A 27,716-nucleotide genomic window follows, 5' to 3' on the forward strand; every position below is an offset into this window, starting at 1 on the left:
GGGCATTAAAAAACATAAGTACTTTATAATGGAAATTTTGCTGTATTTGTGAGTCAGTTCCCAATACAATTAATTATGCAGGTTCTGTATTCAGAGTTAATATACAATTCTTTCAATGTCAAGGATAAACAAAGTAAATAATAACACATTAATATTCTACATACATCAAAGTGTCAAGGATGGGATTGCACAAAGTCACCAGCTTCACTTTCTCCTCCAGAGCCATTAAAACAAACTGCCCAACTCAGGACCCAACTGACTACTTTCAATTGGGCAAAGCAGCTCCTCCTCCCTTTCCCATCCCTCTTCCCTCTCCCTCAGTCCACTTAAGGTAAAAATACCCTTAGGTGTAGGTGTTCTGCCCAAAGGAATGTAAGTTTTGATCACGGAAACTTTGCAAATTACCTTGGGGTTTGGGGCTAGATTTCTTTCTTATGGACTATGTCTTAAACCAAAATCACTCAGGCTCTCAATGATTGGCCAACAATAGGTCCTAGCCCAACCCTAATTGGTCATTGTTTGGGCCCTAATAGTTGAATGAAGGTAAATAGTAACTTTTTCTGTTTTTGGCCAGAAACCCTGAGGGTCTTCTCCTCCAAGATTGATTCTTGTTTGTTTGTTTTTTTCATTGACTAGGTAGAAGAGGTCATTCTTTGCCTCATTTTTTTACCTAGCCTCAACCACTAAATAGGTATTGCCTCAGTCAAACTGAGACCTGGGAAAAAGCTCAGCTTAAAAAATCCAAGGTGTCTCACTACATCTGGGGCAATCCCTGGTTATCTTGATCTATAGTTTGTCAATGCAGGCCCAGATGGCTCTGGAGGAGAAAGTAAAGCTGGTGACTTTGCACAGCCCTCCCTCACTTAAATCCAATACACTTGCAAGAAATAGTTATCTCCTTCCTAATGCCATGGTGCTCTTTGAGAACAAAGTAAAACAACAACTAGGATGGGAAAATTCTTTTTTTTTTTTTTTTTAAAGCAATCAGGGTTAAGTAACTTGCTACAAGGTTACTCAACCAGTTATTTCTGGGTGTGGTGCTGAGTGTCTGAGCCCGGGATTCGATCTCCAAGTCGTCCCAACACTGGAGCCAGTACTCTTACTCGCTGAGCCACCTGTCCACCCCTAGATGGGAAAATTCTTGACCAACTCAGGTACAGCTCCTTTATAAAGTAGGAGAAAAAAAATTGCTTAAGTCTTATAAAAGTTGAGGGATTTATCTAAGGAAACACAATTAGTAAATGACAGCAAGAAAATTTGAAGCCATTTTTCCTTCCTGATTCAGATTCCAATACTCTACTTTATCTCAACCACCTGTGATCTTAGAGTCTCCATATACAGTATCTTAGAATAAGTATTTGAATATCCAGGTAGTTCAGAGAATAACTGTAAGAAAGAAATGGCTCCCAGAATTAGAAGTTCTCTTTATATGCTGGCATAATCAGACCACATCAGGATTATGGAGGTCAGTCACTGGGGCCAGTTAATGACATGGAGAACATCTGGAGGAAGGCAATAAAGATGATAGAAGTCAATAACATATAAGGAACCAGGGATGTCTAACCCAGAGAAGAGAAGATACACAGGAGAAATAATCATTGTGATGAAGCATGTGAAAGATTGTCATTTAGAAAACAGCTTCAATTTGTTCTATATTTTCTCAGAGGAAAGGACCAGAAGCAATGGATAGAATTTGCGAAATTATAAATTTAAGTTTGTTGTCAGAAAAAAAAAAATCTTGTTAACAGTAAGAATTTTCTGAAGGTGGAATTGACGGGGTGCTTAGGATCTATGCTTGTAAAATCAATTTGTAACATCAATTTGTAATACCAATTTGTAACATCAGTAATGATGGGGTGCTTGGGATGTATGTTTGTAAAATCAATTTTTTATAACATCAGTCTGTTAAACCAATTTGTAAAACCAGTCTGTAAAATCACATTTCCCTTTCCCAGACTCAAACTCTGCCCCTTCCCCCTGTCTGCACTCTGCCTAGGTAACAAGTTGTGACTCCTTTGTCCTTGCTTAATCTAGCCCTATTCTAGTTGCCACATGTCTCCTCCTGTCTAGCCCAAATCTCATCTCCAAGTTGAACTCCTCAAACATTTATCTATGCACTGAAGTCACAAGTTCTTCTCAGTCAGCCCTAACTTTTATCTATGCACTGAAGTCACAAGTTAGCCTTGGTTCCCTTACATCCATCCTGTTGGCCTTGACAATGGCAGCCCTACACTTTAAAAATAAAAGCCTGTGCCCCCTTTCACTTGCAAAAAGTCCCCTAAGGACTCTTGCCTGCTTCTGTAAAAGCATAAAAATAAACATTCACAACTCTCACTCCAATTAAGCCTGAGACTATTGAATTCTTTCCAGACCCTATTGCGGGTTTTCTGGTCTTAAATAAGATCAGAGTTCCCACTGAACCTAATAACCCACCCTCATCAGAATGGACTGCATGTAAAGGCAGCAGGTTCACCCTGATTGCAGATTTTCAAGGGATGACTGCCTTACCACTTGTGAAGTATAAATAGATAGAGGAAAATTTCTTTTAGATATAGGTTGGACTAAATGACTGCTAAGGTCCCTTCCAACCCTGAAAATGTGTGATTTTGAGTTTGGTACTTTCAAAATACAACTCTCTGCATGCATCATTCATGTACTAAATTGACTATATTATGCCAAGACAACCTGTCACTTCCCTGAAAATAATCAGTCAAAACAGTTATTTGGTGTCAGGTTGCAAAAAAATGGCTGTTTGAATTTTTTTCTTTTCAACAGGTTTTGTTGGTGACAATGTAGCTGCAGCCTTAGAAAGTACTCCCACTGAAAGTATGCTTTTTTGGAAAATAGAAGATCCCACTTGACTGATAGAAAGAAACATGCCAGGTGAGGGAATTGTGAGGGAATAGCAAGAAAATGAGCTATTGGAGCACTGGAATGAGGAAGCAATAGATTTTTTTTTCCTTTCTAAACATTCAGTACTAACCTTGAAAAAAATGTTTACACATATGTCATGTACTTGTGATTTAGTATGCATATAACCATCACCCATGTAAATTACAACTTTCATGCCTGATTTGAGTATTTCACTGGTTATTATCATTGAAAAATCCATCAACTCATAGTCAACATTGTTCTCTCTAGTATTGAGCTTCATCAAAGTCACGTAGACTGATCCTTAGATAAAAGAAGTTTCATCCTTCATTGAGCCACGTTTAGTATGGATTCAATTGAGTTCAATTCAGCAACCATTTATTTTAAAATAAAGTATTATGTATAAAGGAGAGCAATGGAGTGGAATTGTGGATAGAATGCCAGTCTAGGAGTCAGAAATATTTTAATTCCAATATGTTATCTAATGTTAATAGTCACCAAGGTCAAGTTGCTTAACTTCTTAGAGTCTCAGGAAGCTCTCTGATTGAAAATGTTAGGTATTGGGTGGCTAGGTGACACAGTGAATAGAGCACCTCAGGAGGACCTGAGTTCAAATCCAGCCTCAGAGATTTATCAAAAAAAAACTAGCCATGTGACCTTGTGCAAGTCACGTAACCCCAATTGCCCTCCAAAAAGCAAAAAAAAAAAAAAAGTTAAGTATATTGTAGTCTAAACCTATAAACAGAATTCCCAAATGGAAAAAGGAATGCAGATACTTAACCTAGTCTCTTATTTTCAAGAGTCTGTGCTAAGCAACTCTAATTAAAGAAAAAAAACATACATAGTACTTGCTTCATAAAGCTAACACTATACTAATATCATAAAGATAAGATAGGAGTAAGATTAAGATTAATGAAATCTTTTAAGAAAATGGAGAGAGAAAGAGAGGGGAGGCGAGGGGAGGGAGAGAGAGAGAGAGGGAGAGAAAGAGATGGATCTAGGAAGCTTTCTTGAAAGAGGTCACAGCTTAGCTGAGCCTTGAAGAAAGACCAAAATTTCAATAAAGATAATGAAGTACTGAAAGACCTACATCACAAGTTCTACTATATCACTCTCCTCAAGTAACACCTGGGCTTTCTACTGCCCCTAGAAGAGAATGCTAACTCCTTTGTTTGACATTTACAATCCTTTATTATAAGGCTCCAGCACACTTTTTCCAGGATAATTAAGCATCACTCTACATTTCAACCTATTGAGACTTTTTGCTATTCCCCATAAACAATATTCTATCTCCTCTCTCCACACATTCCATTTCCTATCTCCATGCTTTCACAAAGCTGTCTTCTATGACCATAATGTTCTCTCTTCGCATCTGTACTTCTTGAAATTCCAAGCTGTCTTCAAGTTTCAAAGTACTACGTACTTGAAGAAGTCTTTTCTGAATCCTCTTTAAAAATGTCATCTACCAGTGAGCTCCTAGTGAACAAGGATTATGGTTTTTATTTATTTGTTTGTTGTTGTTGTTTTTTTTTGTCTTAGTATTCATAGGATTACTGGTACAGAATAGGAACTTAATAAATGTTTGCTCATTGGTTGAATACATTATAAGAATGGAAAATATCCTGTTGGAAGACTTTCCCAATTTCCAAAGTAAAGTATCCCAAAGCATACATTCAGCTATAATAGTCTTCAGGAACACAGGTTCAACTCCATTAAATTTCAAGTCACAGGAAACAGACAGAGAATCCACTACTATATCAAGATATAAATTGTTTTAGCTTTTTAAAACCTTGAAAATGAAGGCAAAAAATGTGCTATTTATTTTTAAATTATTTTTATTTCATTAAATATTTCACAATTACATGTTAATTTTTTAAAATCATTTTTAAACAATTGATCTCCAAATCCTCTCCCTCCTTCCTTAAGAAGGGAAACACTTTGATGTCCATTATATGTGTGAGATGATCAAAAAGCATATGTCCATGTTAGCCATGCCTCAAAAGAAAATAGAAACAAAATAAAACAATAGAAATAAATAATTTTTTTAAAGCAATCAGGGTTAAGTAACTTGCTCAAGGTTACATGGCCAGGTGTTTCTGGGTGGGTCCTAAGTGTTTGAGCCCGGATTCGATCCCCAGGTCATCCCGACATTGGAGCCAGTGCTCTTAATTGCTGTGCTACCTGACCGCCCCAAAATAAATAAAATTTTAAAAATGTGTTTCAGGCTGCATTCAGAGGTCATCAGTTTTTCATCATGGGTACTTTGGAATTACCTGTGGTCATTGTCTTGATTGGGGTAGCTAATTCTTTCCCAGTTGATCATCCTTACAAAATTGCTCCTACTGTGTTCAGTGTTCTCCTGATTCTGTACGTTTCACTTTCCATGAGTTGATATAAGTTTCCCAGGCTTGGCTGAAACCATCCCGCTCTTCTATCGTATAGGACAATACTATCCCATCACAATCATATGCCACAACTTGTTAACTGTTCCCCAATTGATGGGCATCCCCTCCATTTCTTAGCCACCACAAAAGAACTGATTAAATATTCCTTCCCTCATTTGTCATTTTTCTTTTGTGTCATATTACCCACTGTGATAAGCATAAGGTGAAATCTCAGGTTTTTTTTTTTTTTGCTTTTTTTGTAGGGCAATTGGGGTTAAGTGACTTGTCAAAAGTCACATGGCTAGTTTTTATGTTAAGTGTCTGAGGTTGCATTTGAGCTCAGGTCCTCCTGACTCCAGGACTGGTGCTGTATTCACTGCACTCCCTAGCTGCCCCTTCAGAGTTATTTTAGCATACATTCCTCTAATCAGTACTCATTTAGAGCATTTTTATGTGACTTTTGACAGCTTAAATTTTGTCTAAAAACTGCTTGTTCATATATCCTTTTACTATTTATCTAATAGACAACAGCTCTTATCTTTATAAATTTGTCTCAGTTCCCTATTATATTTGAGAAATGACGCCTTATCAGAGAAATGTGACACAAAAAAATGTTTTCCTACTTTCCTTCTTTCTTTCTAACATTGCCTTCATTAGTTTTGTTGATGCAAAAGCTTTTTAATTTTATGTAATTAAAATATTTATTTTACTCCCTTGAATCTCCTCTGTCTCTTATTTGGTCACAAACTCTTCCCTTATCCAGAAATCCAGCAGGTATATTTTTTCCATGCTCCAATAATTTATTTATGATATTAACCTTTATGTTTAAAACCATTTATCCATTTTGACCTTATGTTGGGATATGGTGCAAGATTATTGGTCTATGCCTGGTTTCAGTCAAAGTGCTCTTTTTAACCCAGCAATTTTTGTTAAATGGTGAATTCTCTTCCCAAAGGCTTCGATCTTCAGGTTTATCACTATGGTCATTTACTACTGTGTATTGTGTTTCTACTTTTTCCCACCACTCTCTCTTAGCCAGTGCCAGATTGCTTTTGTTGATTAGTGTTTTATAATAGGGCTTGAAATCTAGAACTGCTAGGCCGCCTTCCTACACATTTTTTGTTCATTTATTTTCTTGATATTTTTTACCTTTTGTCACTCCAGTTGAATTTTATCAGTAATTTTTCTAGCTCTATAAAATAATTATTTTGTAGTTTGATTGGCATGGTACTAAATAAGTAAACTAACTTAGGTAGAATTGGCATTTTTCATTATGTTGGCTCACCTTATCCTTGAACAATTAATATTTATCTAATGGCTTAGATATGACTTTGTATGAAAAGTAATTGTGTTCATATATTCTCTGGATTTGTCTTGTCAGGTACACTCCCAATCATTTGTGTTGTCTGATGTTATTTTAAATGGAATTTCTCTTTCTATCTCTTCCTATTGGGTTTTGTTTGTGTTATATAGAAATGCTGGTGATTTATGCTTATTTTATATCCTGGAACTTTGCTGGGAAGCTAGGTGGCTAACACAATAGAGTGCCAGACCTGGAGGTAATAAGAGTTCAGATTTGGCCTCAGAAACTTCCTTAGGCGAATGACCCTGAGCACATCACTTAATCCTGTTTGCCTCAGTTCCTCATTGGTCAAATAAGCTGGAGAAGGAAATGGCAAACTACTCCATTATCTTTGACAAGAAAACTCCAAATGGGCTCAAAAAGGGCTAGACATGACTGAACAATGACAACAATTTTTCTGAAGTTATTCCTTGTTTCAATTCAGTTTTTTTTTTTTCAGTTGATTCTCTAGGGTTCTGGAAGTAAGCCATTATATCATCTGACAAAGAGTGACAGTTTTATTTTCCCATTGTCTATTTTTAGTCTTGCATTTGTTTTCTTGTCTATTGCAGTAACTAGCATTTCTAGTACCATATTGAATAATAGTGGTGATTATGGACATCCTTGCTTCACTCCTTATTGGGAAGATTTTAAGTTTATCTCCACTACAGATTATGCATGGGTTTGGTTTTAGATAGATACTAATTATCATTTTAAGAAAGGTTCCTATGCTTTCTTGTCGATTTCATAAGAATGGGTGCTGTATTTTGTCAAAGGCTTTTCTACATCTATTTATATAACCATATAACTGCTATTATTGTTATAGGCAATTATGTTGATACTTTTCATAATATAGAATCAGCCCTGCATTCCTTTTATCACTCCTACCTGTTTATATCATAGGATCTTTGTCAAATATTTCTATAAACTCATTGATCATATTTTATTTAGAATTTTTGCATTCATATTCATTAAGGAAATTGATATATAGTTTTCTTTATTTGGTTTTGTTCACTCTGTTTTAGATATCACTATGTAATAAAAGGAATTTGATCGGACTCCTCCTTTACCCATTTTTTCAAATAGTTTCTACAGTATTGGGATTAATTGTTCTTTAAATGTTTGGCAAGACTCACTTGTCATTCTGTTTAGCTGTAGGAATTTTCTAAGGGAACTCATTGATGGCTTGTTGAATTTATTTTTATAAGATATGATTATTGAAGTATTTTATTTCATTTTCTCTTAATATGGGCAATTCTTTTGTTTTTTAAATGTTTATCTTTTTTTGAAATAGAAATTCATTGTTTTGTATTGAATTGTCTTGTTTTCTGGTGTATACGTGGCAACGTTCTTTTTTTTCTCTTATTTTTGTGTTTAAGTTTAAAAAAATTCAAATATATAAAAATTATTCATTTTGGTTAGATTGTCAGTTTTATTGACATATAAGTGGGTAGAATAACTTCTAATGATTTCATTAATTTCATCTTCAATGGTGGTACATTTACCCTTTTCATTTTTAATACTAATAATTTTGTTTACTTTCTTCTTAAAAATTCAAATTAACCAATGGTTTATGAATTTTATTGTTTTCCCCCATAAAACCAACTCCTAGTCTTAGTTATTAGTTCAATGTTTTTCTTTCAGTTTTATTAATCTTTCCTTTGATTTTCAGGATTTCCATTTTGGTGTTTAATTGAGAATTTTTACTTTGTTCTTTTTCTATTTTTTTTTTGTTTTGTTTTGTTACATGCCCAATTCACTGATCTGTTCTTTCTCTCTTTTATTCATTTAGAAATATAATTTTTCCCTTAAGTACTGCTTTGGCGACTTCCTATAAATTTTAGAATGTTGTCTTTCTAGTAGTCATTCTCTTTAATGAAATTGATTGTTGCTATCATTTCTTCTTTGACTCACTCATTTTTTAGGATTAGATTAATTTTCAAGTAACTTTTAATCTGTGCTTCCTTGTCCTTTTATTAAATGTAATATTTATTGCATTATGATCTGAAAAAAACTATATTTAATCTCTTCTTTTCTGCATTGGGTTGTGAGGTTTTCAATACCCTAATACTTGGTCAGTTTTTGTGAAGGTAAAATGTATAGCTTGTATATATCTTTTTTTATTGTCATTCAATGTTCTTGAGACTTTTATCATGCCTAACTTTTTAAATATTTTATTCATCTTCTTGAATTCTTTCTTATTTATTGTGTTGTTAGATTTGTCTAGCTCTGATAGGAGAAGGTTGAGGTCTCATAGTAGTGTAGTTTTATTGTCTATTTCCTCCAGTAATTCATTTAACTTTTTCTTTAAGAATTTGAATGCTATGCCATTTGGTGCATCTATGTTTAGTATTGATAGTGCTTCATTGTCTAGTGTTCCTTTTAGCATGGTGTCACATCCGTGCTTATCCCATTTAATTAGGTTTCTTGTTGCTTTTGCTTTCCCTGATATCATATTTGCTACCCATGCCTGTTTTGCTTCAGCTGATGCATAATAGTATCTGCTTCGGCCACTCATTTTAACACTCTGTGTGTCTCTCACTTTTCCGTGTGCCTATTTTAAACAAAATACTGTTGGATTCTGGTTTCCAATCCTGTTATCCATATCTCTTTTATAGATGAGTTCATCCCATTCACATTCACAGTTATTATTACTAGCTGTGAATTTCCCTCTATCTTGCTTTCTTCTGCTTATTCTTTTCTCTCTCTCTTTATCCTCTCTGTCCTCTAAAGTCTGTTTTGCATTTGACCACTGCCTTCTTTTGTCATCCCTCTTTATCTTATCTCCTTTGCTCTTACTTCTCCACTTTGTAAGACAGATTTCTATTACAAATTATGTATCTATATCTATATCTATCTATCTATCTATCTATCTATCTATCTATCTATCTATCTATCTATCTATCTATCTATCTATCTATCTACCTATCTATAGTTTCCCTCTTTGAACCAATTTAGATGCATGTGACATTAAAATTTTGTCCGTGTTCCTCCACCATTTTACCTTCCTCTATATAAACTCTTTCTTGTATGCCTTTTACATAAGATAATTTCCCAATTCTTCTTTTCTCTTTCCCCTTCTCTGAAGACATCTCTCTTTCTTGCCATTTTTTGAGCTCCTTATGATTCCTCTTTTTCAACCTTTTTATCCTTTTCTTGAATCATATATTTAAAAGTCAAGTTTTCTATTCAGCTGTGGTCTTTTCATCAGGATTGCTTAAAAGTCCTCTCTTTCATTAAATAGCTATTTTCCCCTGAAGAAATACACTCAATTTTGCTGAGAAGGTTATTTTTTAATGTAATACCTGCTCTTTTGACTTTCAGAATATTATATCCCATGCCTTCCACATCTTTAACGTGAAAGCTGTTAAATTTTGTGTTATCCTGACTGTGGCTCCACAATATTCTAATGTTTTCTTTCTGATTGCTTGAAGTATTTTCTCTTTGACCTGGGATCTCCAGAATTTAGTTATAATATTCCTGGAAACTTTCATTTGGGGTTCTCTTTCTGGATATGATTGGTAGATCCTTTCAATTTTTAGTTTACTATCAGGTTCTAGTATATTTGGGAAGTTTTCTTTAATGATTTCTTACAGTATGATGTCTAAATTATTTTTTTCTGATCATTGCTTCAGGTAATCCAGTAATTCTTAAGCTATATCTCCTTGATCTATTTTCCAGATCAGCTTCTTCCCTCAATGAGATATTTCACATTCCTTCTATGGTTTTTTCCATTCTTTTGACTATTTTTTTTGTTTCTTGATATCTCATGAAATCATTTTTTTCCACTTCCCCAATCCTAATTTTTGAGAAATTATTTTCTTCAGTGTGTGCTCATGCTTCTTTTTTCATTTTGTCAGTTCTGCTTTTTAAGGAATAATTTTAACAATGAATTTTTATACTCCTTTTCCCATTTGGTCAATTTTGTTTTTTTAAGACATTATTTTCTTCAGCATTTTTTTTTCCTCTTTTGTCAAAGTGTTCTTTGTTTTGTTTTGTTTTGTTTTTATAATTTTCTTCCTTTGCTTCAATTTTTAAATTTTTTTCCTCTATTGCTCTTATTTGTTTTTGAAGCATTTTTAACTCTTCTAGGGATTCTTTTTAAGCTTGTTTCCAATTTACATTTTTCTTTCAAGCTTTTCTTGCATTCACTTTGCCTTCATTGTCTTCTGAATTTCTGTTCTGGTCTTCCCTGTCACCATTACAGCTTTTTATGGTGAGGTTCTTGTTGTTGTTGTTGTTATTTGCACATTTTTCTACACTATTTCTTTTTTTTTCTTTTTTGAGGGGAGAAGGTAGGGCAATTGGGGTTCAATGACTTGCCCAAGGTCATGTGACTAGTAAATGTTAAGTGTCTGAGGCCAAATTTGAACTCAGGTTCTCCTGACTCCAAAGTCAGTGCTCTATTCACTGTGCCACCTTGTTGCCACTCTACCCTATTTCTTTAGAACTTTATGTTAATGTTGGGCTCTCTTTCCAGTGTTAGACTTGAGGGAAGGGCTCTGTCTCAAGCTTCAGGTTTTATCTCTCTGCTGTTTTCAGAACTAGTTCTGGAGGTTTGAAAGTTTTCAGTGCTTCCATAGTGGTGTGATTTGTGGAGAGGTGTGGTCACTGCTTTCTTGGTCTATACCCTCGTATTTATTCAGGAAGGGTTCCTGATCCTTTGGGGTTATAAGTGATAATGCTCTTCAGGATCCCTCTTCCCTTAGGACTAGAAGTAATGTTGTCTCTCAGGGTCCCTGGTCCCTCATTACCAAAAAATGATATCAGAATCTCTGAGGGATTCCACTGCCTGTTGATTAAAAATGCTCCTCTCTGTCCTAATCTGTGACCTACAAGTGGGTAAGGACAACAAAGAAGTTGCCAAACGATTGCCCCTCATAGACCCCACTCTTTCTTGCCCAAAAGTGCTGGTCTCTACCATTGAAGTTGGTATAGGGTGACAATTGAGTTGGAATAAAATGAGCAAAATCAAGAGTATATGGTTACAAAATTATTTTGAAGATGAATTTGAGTGAATAAGACATTTTGACTCTTATAAATACCCAAATTAACTATAAATGTCATATGGAGAAAGATGTAGTATGAATCCAGAGAAAGAACTTTTAAATAGAAGTATGTATAGAATAAGTTTACATATGCATGTATATAAAATACACATATACATTTTTGTGTATATGCCTGTGTATACATACATACATACATATATACACCTATACTTATTTATGTCTAATGGTAGTCATCTCTAGTGGTGTTGAGGGAAGGAAGAAAAAATAAAAATAATTTGCATTAAAACTATTATATATTTAAAAGGAATAGCAAGTTGTACATAATAGAGTTGCAGTTTCAGGAACAATCATCTTTTTTATTATATGATGTTATAGAAATGCTTATTATATAATTTTTTTAATTAAAATAAAACAGTGGCTGGTTCTGCATTCAGTGCTAGCACAGGAGTCCCCTATAATCTCTTTCTAACCAGTTGCCAGGTGCCCTTATCATATGTTACTTAAGATCTCCTGACGCTTCTGATGCTTCTGGTGCTGCCACCTAGTCCCACCACTGCTGGTGCTTCTTCCACTTAGGCTCTGCACCAGTATACTCCCCATGTGACAGATCTCTCTTCCTGACCTCCAATGCTGTCTTGGGCTAAAAGTATTTCTAATTGTGACCTTATGTTGGCTCTGTCACTCCAAATTTCTATTTGAAACATTATTCTAAAATCATGTTGTGGAGAATGTTTGGATAACTTGGCTGAATGCTTCTCTACTCCACCATCTTTGGAAGTCAAGCATGGAAGTATAAAATGTGCTATTTAAATAACATTTCTTAGTTATCTTTATTGCAAAACCCTGCTCTATAAAACCTTCATTTTTTTTCTTTTAAACACTTATCATTTGTTCAGTCATTTTGTTCTAGACCTCTAAAGTCATTGGACATCAGAGCTGGAAGAGATTTCAGAGGTCCTATAATCCAACCTTCTTATTTTATAGATGAAGCAAATGCAGCCAAGGGAGGATAATTGAGTTACCTGAACTCACAAAAGTAGTCAGCATTTAGACAGGATTTAACATTAGAGCCTTTGGAGTCTAGAATTAGTGGGGTTTTTTGCCCCCACTGTACCAGATTGCCTCCCAAATGCCTAGGTAGAGAATTCAGTGACTATTATTTGGTATGAGCTCACTATTAATGTACTGTGGAGTCCCACACCTCTGATAATACATTACTTACTACCTTCTATGTACTTAGTCTCTGCTCAATTCAAGAAAGTTTGACACCCTTCTGAGTCACTAGGGCCTTTTCTGTTTAGTTTTTAAAAGGGAGTGAGAGAGGAGGATAGGTGCCTTTTATCAATTGAATTATGCTGTGTTTAGTTAGTTTGGGTTACATTGCCTCTGGGAGGAGAAGAATCTAATGTTGTGTCTACATAAAGCAGCCAGTGGAGATATGTTAGGATCAAATTATCTGATGTTTGCCATGATCTGATCTTTAAAGGTTAGGAAAAGTGTTACTCCCAATTGGTTGTTCCATATTTACACCCCCCATGCCAGTTTTTCAGTGTAAAGGCCTCAATGACTGTGACAGGTAAAAGATATTAGATTAAGAACACACATGGAACAACCAAGGGTAATACAAGGGGAAAATAGTTTCAATGAATATATATATATATATATATATATATATATATATATATATATATATAATTCTTGGAGGTACTTCTTCCAATGATGCAAATGATAATTCAACTATTTCTGTGCATCCTGTGGAACTCTTGTCCCTGTCTTCCCATAACACTCCAATGAGGGTCCTCCCAATATGTTTAGGACTGTCTTTCAGTTCCCCTATACATTAGATGGGTACTAATCAAGCCTCCAGGTCATTTGTAAGTCATTCCTCAGTGACATTACAATTAATACAGAGACATGTAAATGCCAACAATTTGGCATCCTTATATGATGTTTTTGATGGCTTTATATCATAACCATTTTCTGGAGTAACCTTTACCTTCCAAGATGAAGATCTAAACTAGGATGTAAGGTACCTCAAGGATTAATTAGCTATGAAACATTGGTTAAATCGCTTAAACTTTCTGGTCTCAGTTTCCTTATCACTAAAATGGAGAAATATTACATGTACTACCAATTTTATTCATTAAGTAATTACATTCATAGATTTTAAGGAGGAAAGCTCCTTAGGGACCATCCTATCCAACCTATTCAAATTCAATTTTTTTAACCTATGAGGAAATGTAGTTATCTGGCCCAGTTCACCCAGATTTTTTCCCACTTTACCCAAATTAATAATAATTCATGTATTAATAGCACTTTTATGTCTAAAACAATGCCTTCTCTTCACAGTGATTTTGTTAGACAGGAAATAAAAGTATAATTAACCTCCAAGTGCCGACACTAAAGGCCTAAGAAGGTCACTTACCTAAGGAATCCAAAGCTAGAAAATTTAATAACCAAAATGCAAAGCCAAGTCTCTAGACTTGGGCTCAACCGACTGGGCCACACTTAGAAGGGAGAATAAAGAAAATTCACGTAACACCATCTAGGAGCTCAGAGGTGCTTTCATTCACAGTGTCTTTTCATCGCTCTAGTATGTTATATGCTGCATACTAATGGAGAGAATCAGTGGCACAGATAATCCACTTACATATTTTGCTTTGAGATTTATTAGCTAGTCATGCTTGTATTTTGGTGTACTTGATGTGGTGACCATTCATATTCCTTTAATTCAACAAAAAATATTAAGTAGCGTTATAGGGCAAGCACTTGTAAATAAAATGATTTAAGAACTTTATTCTTGAGGAACTTGAAGTCTATCCTTTTTCACCATCTCAATCTGCCTAGAAACAGTTCTCTGATCCCCAAATGTTGTTGCAGCTTGGAGTTAAATTACATGCCTCTGACTAATATAAAGCACTAACTCAACCTATGCTACTCACTCTAATTTTTATGAAAAAAAAGAAAAGAAATGGTGACAGTTGTCTTTTTTACCACTCTTTCTTAGATCAAAGTCAGGATTAAAGGAGTAAAAGAAAGCTTTCAATCTGAGAAGAAACATGGCATCATGGACACAGAGGGTAGGGGTTATTTATTATTCAGTCTCCAGACTAAGGAAGAGAAGGAAATAGAAAGGAAAAAGGCTATCTAAACTATTGCAGTAGGAGATAGGGAAGAACATCAAAGTAAGGTTTATCACCTCTTTAATTTATTCATTTCAATTAAGAATTTTAAAGCAATATTCATCATGAATACTTGAATAAATTTTGTGTTGTATATGTATATATGTACATATGCAAATGACTTTTAGAGAACACATGGAATGATGGGTAGATGGCAAGCTGTGGAATTAAAAGAACCTGTGTTCAATTACTACTTTCAATGCATAATGACTGTAGATGTAGGAAAGTGTCTGCGATCTCCTTGTTCTCATGCAAAACCTTGAAAAACAATTTCAGTCAAATTGTGGATCTGTGTTAGATGGTAGAAACTTCTTCCATGAGAGATTTCTAGACTGTGAGCAACACATTTGGACCAAAAAATAAAACCCGCAAAATTTCCCAGTTCATATTTTTATCAATTTTTCATGTTGCCCTCATAGGTGTAGGCTTCTTGAGTACATTACTCTGCTATTCTAACATTCCTAATGATATAATATCTTAAATTTGTTTATATTGAGTGAAATAATTTCACCTCAAAAACATGGTATATTTCTTTCACTTCAGCAAGGAAGACTTATATCGCAAGGAAGATTTATATCATGACTTTTTTTCCTCTCCAGTACCAGCATTATAATGTGGTGTTATGGTATTTTTTGTATATTATTTTCTCTTTATAACTTCTCATAGAGTTAAACCCAAAATAGACACTGAACAAACTTTAGGGACTGATAGTCTATTAAATTACTTCTCATCTTTAGAAAATTATTAGTACCAGGAAATTATGTCCTGAATCTTAGATATGAATGCTGATTTAAAAAAAAAATTCAAATTCAACAAGCATTTGTTGATATGGATTAGTCACATTGCTAAACACTAGTTCTAAATTAGATCAATGAAGAGCTAATTCTAATTGGAATTATCCATTGTACTGCATGTAATCCCAAAATTTTGAGATTTGGAATGGACGAGCAATCACCTAGTGAATTCCATTTTCTTTTTTTTAAATATATTTATATATTTGTTTCTTGGAAGGGAGAGGGCAGGATAATTGGGGTTAAGTGACTTGCCCAAGGTCGCATGGCTAGTAAGTGTGCCAAGTTTCTGAGGCCAGATCTGAACTCAGGTCCTCCTCACTCCAGGGCCAGTACTCTATTCACTGCACCACATAGCTGCCCCTCAACTCAATTTTCAATTCTGAAAGGAATCTCCACTATAATATATTTGACAAAGCTATATAGCCTCTATCTAAGGACCTCAAGGGAGGTTAATACTAGCAGCTTTTGAAGTACTTTAACGTTTTCAAGGCACTTTATAATTATTGTCATTTTATCTTTAAAACAATATTTTAAATGAGGAAACTGAGGCACAGAGTACTTAAGTGACTTGCCTAGAGTCAAAACAATTCAATAAACATGTTTTGTTTTGTTTTCTTCTGATAGATATTTATTAAGTACCTCTTTTATGCAAGCCCCACATTAGAGTTTATGATTTCAGATCCAGTACCTTTACCACCTATCAAAGTGACCACTTTTCAAGCAAAATCATTCTACTTTGTGACCCCATTTATTGTCAGGAAGTTTTGTTTTGTATTATTATTTTTCCTGACATCAAGCCTATATTTGCACCTTTGAAAATTCCTCTTACCCCTTCTGGTTTTGCCTTCCTCAGCCCACCTGAACAAATATAATCCCACATCCACTTTATAGCCTTTCAAATACCAGAATAAAACTATCATGATCCACCTGAGTCTCCTCTTCTCCATGATAAACATTCCTGAGTGCCTCCAACCCATCCTGATTTGCATGTGCTCAAGGTCCTTCCTTCATTGTTGTAGTTGGCTGCCTCTGGATGCTTTCCAGATTACGCCTTTCCTAAATTACTTTAGAGTCCCCCAAGACTCTGGGACATGGCCTGTCTTATTTGATTTTCATAACCATCCTGTGAGTTAGTGAGAGAAGATACTATCATCACAATTTTTCAAATAAGGAAGGCAAGTTGTTGAAAAGCTTAAGTGACTCGCATATGGTCAGAAAGCTAGTAAATGGCAGAGTCATAGTTTTAATTTGTCTTTTTACCAAAAGTCCGATACAGTTTCTACCATATCTTGCTGCCCTGGAAAGCTGGGTGCGGGGGCTAAGAGGTAAGTAGAGTGCACAGATTTATGTGTAGCAGAGCAAAAATGTGAAGAGGAGAAGGTTGTTCAAGAAGCCAATTGAAGCAAGATATTAGAAGCAGGAAATGTAATACGTATGTGGAAATGAGCAAGGCATGGCTGCAAATATAGAAGATACACGGGGTTGGTGTTCAATACAAATTTTCTGTACATTTTGAGAGGGAATTAGATACCCAAAATGCTTCAGGGAAAAAAATTAGCCATAGTTTAATGTTTTACATTAAAATTACATTAATACGTTACATAAAATTGCCTTAAAATAAAAGTTGCTTCAATTATATTTTAAGTTATCTATCCCTATTCTTCACCAATCACCTCCTATTTAAAATTATTTTTTTAATTAAAATTTCAAAATTGATAGAAACTAATAAGACAATTTTATTTTGAGCCACTCTCAAAGTTAGATTTTATCTTTTGTATGTCTCTTTGCCTCCAAGGGCCAGAAAAATTCCCTAAACACTGTTCTAACCACATGTGACACATCTGCTACTTTGAAGTTATTGGTAAATGGGGAACTTTTTATTTCCCCATTTACAAATAACCCCAAAGTAGCAAATCCCAGAATACAAACATTGTGGTCCAGAAATCTGGAAACAAATTTATTTCTTTGGGGGGAGTAACCTTCCTTCCATATTTCTTAAAGCTTTGGTTTGGCACTGTTGAATTTCCCTCTCTTTGGTATGAGTGCTGAATTTGTCAGAGGCAGGATTGTAGCAATAATTCATAAAGAAACTTTCTCATAGGCACATTATGGATATTAATTCATGAGTCACACTGCAACATCTCCCTAATGGTAGAGGGCAAATGCTGTCATCTCCATTTGCACATGAAAAAAGAGCATTTGAAGAGCGACAGGGCAAGGTGACTCAGGCTATCAGAGATACAGCTTGGACTAGACCCCAGAGGGATTTGAATCCCAGGCTGTTCTCTCCTCAGAACTTGGCTGCCTTACTGTCCTCCCTCATGATGAGGCTCAGTGGGGAGGTTTGCCACATTTTTCATGCTGTTCTATGCTTCACGTAAGTAGTGATGATAGTGATGACGACCCACTCAAGTCACCAGTCATCATGTCCTGGCACTTCAGGGACAAGTGAACACTGGCCCAGAGTAACAGAAACACCCTGAGGCAGGAAGTAATGTACTAGGAAATTTAACAGGAGAAAAAACCTCATTCCTATTTGAAGGATTGGGAACTGGTCTCATCTACTGGCAATAGATTAAAGGAATGGGTGTAGTTGGGCACTCGATATCTCTTTGCTGTCATTTACGATCTTCTGAACCTGTCAGTCTTCTCTCTGTGATTTTCAGTGTCCAATTTGGATAAAAAGTGCATTAGCCATGAACTTTCTTTAATCTTATTCATCACAATTCCCCACATAATGATTAAGATATGTTTATTACTACAATTATTAAAATATATGATCTATACACATTTTTTCTAGATACCTTTCATTATCAAAGGTCCCAAAGTACTGATAAACACGATTGAATCAAATCTAAGATACAAACACCGAAATATGCTTTTTGACCCTGAAATGTACAAACTACTTAAGAAAGCAGAACAATGCTACACTCTAATTTGGGACAGGAAGAACTTGATGAAATTGCAGGGAGAGTAGAAGCAGGCAGAATGTAATTACTAACTTGAAGAGTGGCCAGAACACCAAGATTAACATATCCCTGCTATTACAGAAAAAGATCAGCAGAACTTTCATGATGCCAAGTGGGTCTGACCTTAATTACACGCTCTACTTAGAGCATAGCACAGTGGTGACCCCATGTTTTATAATAGAAACAATAGTCTATTTTTATGGAGCAGTTTACGTTTTGCATATCATTTTCTCAAAACAATCTTATGAGGGTTTTTATGAGGTAGAGAGTTTACTAGTATTACTACCCCCTTATTCAGGGAGTAAAACTGAGATCCAGAGAGGTAAAGTAATTTGACTACACATGGAAGATTCGGAAGAACATGAATGCTCATCCTCTGATTGCAGGCCAGTGAGCTTGCAAATATTTAACTTTGCATTTCACTCAATCAGCAAATATGTAGACATAATTAGTAGAGTTATATGTTAGATGCTGTGGAAACTACCTAAGAATGAGATTATAATACAATGCTATGCTCCCTCCCTCTCCTCTCCTCTCCAATCTCTCTCTCTGTCTCTCTCTCTATTTCTGTCTCTGTCTCTCTCTCTCATCTTTCTCTTTGTTTGTCTCTCTGTTTCTATCTATCTCTCTCTGTCTCTCTCTTTCTCTGTCTCTCTCTCTCTGTGTCTCTGTGTCTCTGTCTCTCTGTCTCTCTCTCTGTCTCTCTCTGTCTCTCTCTGTCTCTCTCTGTCTCTCTCTCTGTCTCTCTCTGTCTCTGTCTCTCTCTCTGTCTCTCTCTGTCTCTCTCTCTCTCTCTCTCTGTCTCTCTCTGTCTCTCTCTCTCTCTCTCTCTCTCTGTCTCTCTCTCTCTCTCTCTGTCTCTCTCTCGTCTTTCTCTTTGTTTCTGTCTCTGTGTTTCTATCTCTGTCTCTCTCTGTCTTTCTCTCACTCTCTCTCTGTCTCTCTCCTTCTCTATCTCTATCTTCCCCTCCCGCTTTTGACCCAATATGCAATTTCATCATATAAGGAACTCCCCATGAAAGAATCTCCACTGCCAGTGTATATCTGCCAATTAGAGTCCTTTAGAGTTGCCTTAGCCTCTAAGAGGATGTGATTCAGTCAAGGTCACACCACCTAGTAGTCAAAGCTAGTATTGGGACTCAGGTCTTTCAGAATCTGAGACAATTTCTCTATCCAATACATATAATACAGTACTTAAACATACCCATATCTAGTTGACCGCTCCAATCTGAAAGTGGATTATTTCTCCAATGAAGTATTTGTAGAAGGGGAGGATAGTAGTTAGGGGGTAGCAAAAGGAAAAAAAGACAGTTGAAGATCCGACTGAGAGACATCAGGGCCATACACAAAGAATCAGGTTAAAACAATGTCCAGAGGATGAAGGATAGGAGAATTGTGGGGTGTATGAGGTGGCCAACAGTGCAAAATATGATAGAGAGAGGTTAAGACAAAAAAAAAAAAGAAAAAAAAGGGGGGGGGGGGGCGCTTTGGTTTAGAGTAGGAGGACGTTAGTGACTTTCAAGAAATCTAGTTTAGAAGAGTGGTATGAATTGAAGCCAAACTGCTGGAAATTAAGGAGGAAATGGGAAGAGAGGAAATGAAGGCAGTAAGACTAAAATGCTACCCGCCTATTGTTGTCCAATGCTTCTTAAAATCCCATAACTAGGTGTTATGCTCAATACATGACATCTTAATACTTTATGATTGTATGACTCAAATCTCTTGCATCATACACAGAAACCTTTATCAATTTTATATAATCTAGATAAACCTTTTTTATACTTTTCTTTCTTCTTAAATCAATTTGATATAAGCATATAGGAAAGGGTAATTTCTGGAAACAAATATTTGAGATGGATGCAAGTCTTAACCTAATGAAGGGGATTGTTCACGTTCAGGAGAAATCTGGCCAAGTTGAAAGAAAATAGATCAGGAAGTAATCCTAAGAGAAATTTAATGAACTCTATTTCTCCTTTTTATTAGGTCCTCAAAAGAAGTGTGGAATTACAAAAGATTAAGCATCCTTGGTGAAGTACATAAATTTGTGCTTTCTGATCTTAGTAAAGCAATGGAAAATGAAGAAGAGTTGATAGTGAAGGTTAATGTATTTAATAATGTGATTAAATTTTTTCAATAGGGGGTGGCTAGGTGGTGCAGTGAATTGAGCACTGGCCCTGGAGTCAAGAGGACCCGAGTTCAAATCTGGCCTCAGATACTTGACACAATTACTAGCCGTGTGACCTTGGGCAAGTCACTTGACCCCAACTGCCCAAACTTCACCCTCCAAAAAAGTAAAATAAAAATTTTTTTCAATGGCATTTTGCTAGTTAAGTTTGTGGGAAATGACCAGATGAAAGACTAGAAGCAGAAATTATAATGTGGATAAGACTGGTAAACTCAAAAGATGTTTTAGCCATCATAAAAGGTGACTTGCTCAGGGAAATTATGATCACATTATAAACTTACAGCTTCAGCGATAGGGACATTTCTTAGGCTAGCAGCTGTTTCTGATAATGGAACTACTGACCAGATACATTCTTATGAGCTGGTCTCTGTTTTCTGATGTCCAGATTGTCTAAAATATAACACTGTAATAACAATGATATCATAGTTACTGTGTAGGCTCCTTTCAAGTTCTAAAATTTGATTAGTTGTTGCTTCTTATCCCTTTGCTTTTCCTGCTTTCCCACTCACACCCATTATAATCCTAACTTGTTTATATCATATTGCTCTAGCCTTCAGATTTCTATGCAGGGGTAGTCTTAAGCAAAATAATTTAACTTTAATGCTTAAAAAAAAGCAAAAAATATCTTCAGTGCTTTTCCCCTCTCTTTATGGTCTTCTGTCTCTCCCTTTAGGTCTCAGGGACCCCATTAGCTAAACTTTGATTGCCCTAACTTTCATATTGGGGTATTCAAAGCCCATTGGTCCAGGTTTCCTTTTATATTGAAATTTACCCATTTGGGATACCAGGGTCCACTGTGTCATCTAAACAGCCTACTAAACAAATCCACATTAGTATGTGAATGGAAATTATTCCTCTGTATTGTATATGTTGTGTTTATGGTGGTCATTTCACTTCTTATCCCTAGGGTCAGACCTAGACTAGGTAAGAAGGTCTATTAATCCAGTCTAATAAACATTTATCAAGTGCCTACAGTATTCTAGGCCCTGTGTTAAGCTGCGGGGATACAAAAAGAGGCAAAGGCAGTCCCAGTCCTCAAGGGGCTTACAATCTAATGGGGATGATAATGTGTAAACAAATATATACAAAGCAAGTTCTAAGCAAGGAAAATCGGAAATAACCAGCAGAGGGAAGGCGCTAGAATCAAGAAGGCATAGGGGGAGACTTCCAGTAAGAGAAGAGGTTTCAGCTGGGACTTAAAGGAAGCTAGGCAGGTCAGTAAGTAGAGGGAAAGAGGAAGAACATTCCTGGCAAGGATTAGAGCCAGAGAAAATGCCCAGAGCTGAGAGCTGGGCTGTCTTGTGAGTGGCGCACGCAGCAAGGAGGCTACCGTCACTGGGTGGAAGAATGCATGTGGGGAAGTAAAATGAAGAAGACTGGAAAGGTAGGAGGGGGCTGGGTTATGAAGGGCTTTGAATGTCAATCAGGGAATTTTCTATTTGCTCCTGGAGGCAATAAGGAACTGCTTGGGTCTATGGTAAGGGAGAGGAAAATTGACTAAGGACTCAGAGGACCTGGATTTGAATCAAATCTGTTTGACCTCAGGCAACTCATTTAACCCTCCTTGAACCTCAGTTTCCTCATCTGAAACATAGTTAGATCGGAATAGATGAACTATGAGGTCCCTTCTACAGCTATAACCCTATGATATTTAGGTACAGGTATTATTTTTTTTAACATCCCTATAGTCTCAAGCAAGCTGGAGACCTGAATAAATACTTCCAGTCCTGAATAAATGTTAGTTCTATGTTGAGGATGAATAGGCAAAACCTTTTTAGAATACCTAGGAAAATATCTGTCAGCTTCTGAGAAATTAGAACAAGGATACTACCCAATACTAGAAAACACTAAAGCAAATACTTAGATAAAATGCAAGTAACATAAGAAAATTGATCAGTTGTTTTAGATTAACCATTCAATGTGATTTTATCCTTTTTGTTGTTGTTGTTTTTGTGGCTTTTTTTTTTTTTACTTTTTGGAAGGAGGAAGGCAGGGCAATTGGGGTTAAGTGACTTGCCCAAGGTCACACAGGTAGTACTTGTTAAACGTCTAAGGTCCGATTTGAACTCAGGTCCTCCTGACTCCAGGGCCAGTGCCCTATTCACTGGGCCACCTAGCCACCCCAATGTGATTTTATTCTTAATACCAGGTTCTCTCATACCCTCCTCTCATCCCTCCCCCATCCACTGAAAAGTTGAGAAGAATTGAGTACCTAAAAAGAATAGTGATTGTTGGTTCAAATGTGATTAAGCACGAAGAATTCACAATAAATTAATGGAATAACAATGGTATATCGGTAGCCCCCCAAAAGTTGACAGGGATTTGGGGTATTTTTCTTGTTACTCTGATATCTTCAAATAGTATAAGGCCTGTTCTACATGTGAGATATTAAATAGACTAGTATGGGTCCAGGGAACAAAGCAATGATCACTGGAGTAAAAGTTACAAGGGAAGCAGATTCCACTTTAATATGAGAAAACATCTTCCTAATAATTATTTTATCCAGAAATTATTAATACGAGGCCAATATTCATAATGATTTTTGCTGTCTAGAAATGGAATCGATCATGTTGTGAGTTCAAATTCTCCCCTGACACGAGTTGTCTAAGTACAAGCTGTATGACCCCATCTTAAGGGTGCTTTAAAGGGTTTCATATTTCGATAAAGAATAAAAGAGATTATCCCTGAGATGCCCTCCACATTTAGGAATTTGTGTAGTTGTAAAAGTCAGTTCAACTGAACTTGACCCTTTGGGTCAAGAACCAGATAATTCTAGAGCAAAACATAGGTGCTACTCTTGGTAAAGAAAGGATTTTGAATAAGATACCAAGCCTTATGACTTAGTAAATGTCTCTTCCAAGCAAGCGACATTTCTCACAGTCGTCTGACAACAGCAAAGCTTTTCAGTATTTTCCTTGCTAGCTAGGAAGTGACTCAGCAGTTTCTAGGATTGCCTTGAATTTGTAATACAGTAAATCATCCTTTACTCTCAAGAGGATAGTGGTATGCAAAATGAAAGGGAGCCATCAATAACCATTTAATAAGTGCCTACTATGTGCCAGGTATTATGTAAGCACTGGGGATACACAGAAAAAAAGGTAAAAGATAGTTCTCATCTTCAAATAACTCACAATCTCCTCACAACTGGGAAGCAATGAAACACACTGGTGAGTTATAAATCCATATGCATTTACATATACAGAGGGCAATGTAATAATCCCCATCTTCAATGCTCCCTCTCAAAGAATGTTTTGACCTAATGTGTTCTCTTTATTAAGAAAAAAGTGTAAATATTAGAAAGCATTTCCCTTTATAGTAAAATGTAGTGTTTGATTGGCTTACTCTAAGTTGTTATTGTATAAGTAAACTATTTAAAGATTAGTCTTACAAAAGACATATGGGCAGTCCTTGCTAGATATGTATTTGCCTTTATTATTTTGCATTCTATATTACAGTTTAGTTCAAGTGCCAAGATCACTTCCTTTCTAAGACTACTTAAGGGCTATCCTGATTTTACTCTTTTTCTAGTACTTTTCTCCCCTATAATATCCCCAACCAATTACCTGGTATTGTGTGTGTGTGTGTTGTGTGTGTGCATTTGTCTGTATATGTGGATAGAGTGGAATCAGAAAGACATGTTTCTGAGTTCAAATATGGCCTCAGACACAAACAACCTGTATGACCCTGCAAAAATTTGCCTGGTTCTACATCTATAAAATGAGCTTGAGAAGGAAATGACAAACCACTCCAGTATCTTTGCCAAGAAAATCCCAAATGGGCTCACAAAGAATTTGATACAATGAACAGCAACAAGAAGTGTAAGCTCCCAGAGGGTAGGATCTGTTTCCATTTTGTCTTCCAAATTCTAGTGACTCCCATGGTACTTGGCACTTAAACACTTCCTGGCTGTTAGCATCATGGAAACATCACTGGTTCTGGAATCAGATGACCTTAGTTCAAATCCTGACTCCACTGCTTAACTGCCTCCTTGAATTTGAGAAAACTTTCATGTCTCTAAGTCTCAGGTACTTTTATCTGCAAGTGATGAGCTTGACTATACAGTCTCCCCAGTTCTAAATCCTGTGTTAATGGAGATTATCCTTTCCCTATAGCCTTTATACCAAAGATAAACTTGACAGCATTAGCCCATGGGGCAGGGGAATGGGAGAGAGAAAATCATGTTCTGAGAACACTAAACAATGTACATTTTCATTAAAAAGCTGTTGTTTTTGAGTCATTTCAGTCATGTCCAATTTTTTTTGTTACCCCATCTGGGATTTTCTTGGTGAAGATACTGGAATGGTTTGCCATTACCTTCTCCAGTTCATTTTACATTTTAGATGAAGAAACTGAGCAAACAGGGTTAAGTGACTTACATAAGTTCACACAGCTAAGAATTGTCTAAGGCCAGATCTGAACTCAGGAAGATGAGTTTTCCTGATTCCAGACCAGGCATTCTATCCACTGTGCCACCTAGTTATCACAATAAACAAAATAGCTTACATTTATACATTATTATATAGTCTACAAAGTGCTTTATACATACTCTCTCATGTGGACTTTACAAAAACACTGAGAATTAAGGTATTATTATGTTAATTGAACAGCTGAGGAAACAGTCTCTGAGAGATTTAAATGACTTGCTGAAGATCACTTAACTAGTAATTGACAAAGGCAGGTGCTCTTTCCATTATGTGACATTTATACAATACATGCAATTCTATAGCACACTTACATTATGCATTATATTTGCCATATTACCCAGTGTAGACTGTGACCTCTATGAGGGCAGAAATGTCTAAATTCACCCTTCTTTTTCTCACAACACTTAAGAGTACAATAGTTTCAGGAAGTTCATGTACAGTGTAATGGAAGCAAGGATGATGTTGTAAGAACAGAGTTCATGTATCAATCCTGACAACTGGGAGCCTGAGCAAGTTATTTAACTTCCCTGAATCTCAATTTTTTCATTTGTAAAATGGTTTCATGTCATAGCAGAGAGAGAGCTGACCTCAGAGTCAGGCATACCCAGATTCAAGTCATGCCTCTGATGCATATTGGCCATGTAACCCTGGGCATGTCACTTAATCTCTCTCTGCCACAAGCAGATCTCTAAGAGTTTAAGGTTCAGAATGGCAGATCTACATTTGTAGAGAGAATTTCCTCATGTGTTCCCTCTGTGAATAAACTCACAGCCTTTACCAAAAAAAGGGGATGGACGTTGGGTAATATGATTTGTTCTTCTTACCTAGGGTTGGGAAGAAAGTGCTTTGTAAACATAAGAGTGTTATATAAATGTTAGCTATTAGTAATAATAGCAGCAGTTCTCTTTGCACATAATATTTACATGCTAAATAGTTAATGAATGAATGAGTTAATCTATCTCTCTTCTTGTTGTATCAAGAGGAAGTAACATTCACTCACATCCATAGGGTTAGGTGCTGTTCAAAGGAAGCCAAACAGACCTAATGTCCATTCTGCAGAAACATATAACCAATAAATTAGATAAATTATAGGCATGCACAAGTAGATAAATAAGAATTTGAAAACCATGAATTTTACAGATAAAAGCCCCTTTGTTCTTTCTCATGTTGAATAGAAGTCCTCTCTGTTTGTTTGTTTTCCCCCAGAAACAGAGATCAACCTCTCAGTTCCCCTTACATGAGAATGAATGTATGAAAGAATAAGAACTTTGGAAAGGGAGGTTGCTGTTAGCACATTAAGGAATTTTATAAAAATTGTGTATTAGGAGAAGTGAAAGGAAAGATGAGGGGAATAGCACAACAATTTTGACTTACCGTGACTTATGGGTTAATGAATGACAGAAAGATGTGAGAGTTCCAAGACTGTTAGTCAGAGGGCCTTGGAATGGAAAGCATTGAGAGATCATGATGTAGAAAGACTGAGGAAGCTACTGAAGATTCTCCAGAAGAGCTATGATGTGAATAAAGTAGCTACTTTTAAGAAAGCTGTAAGAAGGATGGCTCTGGCAGTTTTTTTTTTTTAGAAATATGATAACAAAGCTTTTTCTGCTTCTGATATTAGTGCTTTTTCTTCTGCTGATTATGCCCAGCTTGTTCTGTCCATATAATGTTTATCTACTTTTGTCTGCATTTTGTCTTCCCGTGGCATTATGAGCTCCTTGGGAACAGGGACTATCTTTTGCCTTTCTTTATACACTCAGAAATTAGCGCAGTGTCTGTCAAATAGCAGGTACTTAATAAATGTTTATTGGCTGACTAAGAAGAAGGGTAGTCAGTGAATGAGGCAGAATTGTAATGACAATAAAATATAAAGATGATGGTTAGCATTTTATATAGTGCTTTAAGGAATGCACAGTGCTTTGTCCATGTTATCTAATTTGATCTTGTGAGGTATTATTGGTATTATTAGTCCCATTTCACAGATGATAATGATCCTAAGAAACAAAAAATAAATAAATAAAAAGCCATCAATGTCACCAAATTCATAGAGGATTATTATGGAATAATATCACCTTGCAGCATTGTTGTGAGGATCAAATGAGATAATATTTAAAACACTTAAAACCTTAAATTACTATATAAATGCTAGTGATGATGATAAATAAGAAAGAAAGAGAGACGGGGGAGAGAAAAAGAGAAAGAAAGAAAGAAAGAGAGAAAGAAAGAGAGAAAGAAAGAGAGAGAGAAAGAAAGAGAGAAAGAGAAAGGGAGAAAGAAATAAAGAGAGAGAGAAAGAGAAAGGGAGAAAGAAAGGTAGAAAGGATGGAAGGAAGGAAGGAATAAAGAAAGGAAGGAAGGAAGGAAGGAAGAAAGAAAGAGAGAGAGAGAGAGAAAGAAAGAAAGAAAGAGAAAGAGAAAGGGAGAAAGAAATAAAGAGAGAGAGAAAGAGAAAGGGAGAAAAAAGGGAGAAAGGATGGAAGGAAGGAAGAAAGAAATAAAGGAAGGAAGGAAGAAAGAAAGAAAGAAAGAAAGAAAGAAAGAAAGAAAGAAAGAAAG

The sequence above is a fragment of the Petaurus breviceps genome, unplaced genomic scaffold (assembly GCF_028583685.1).
Source record: "Petaurus breviceps papuanus isolate PSGF00001 unplaced genomic scaffold, PetGlider_PUasm1.0 214, whole genome shotgun sequence".
NCBI classification, from domain to species: domain Eukaryota; kingdom Metazoa; phylum Chordata; class Mammalia; order Diprotodontia; family Petauridae; genus Petaurus; species Petaurus breviceps.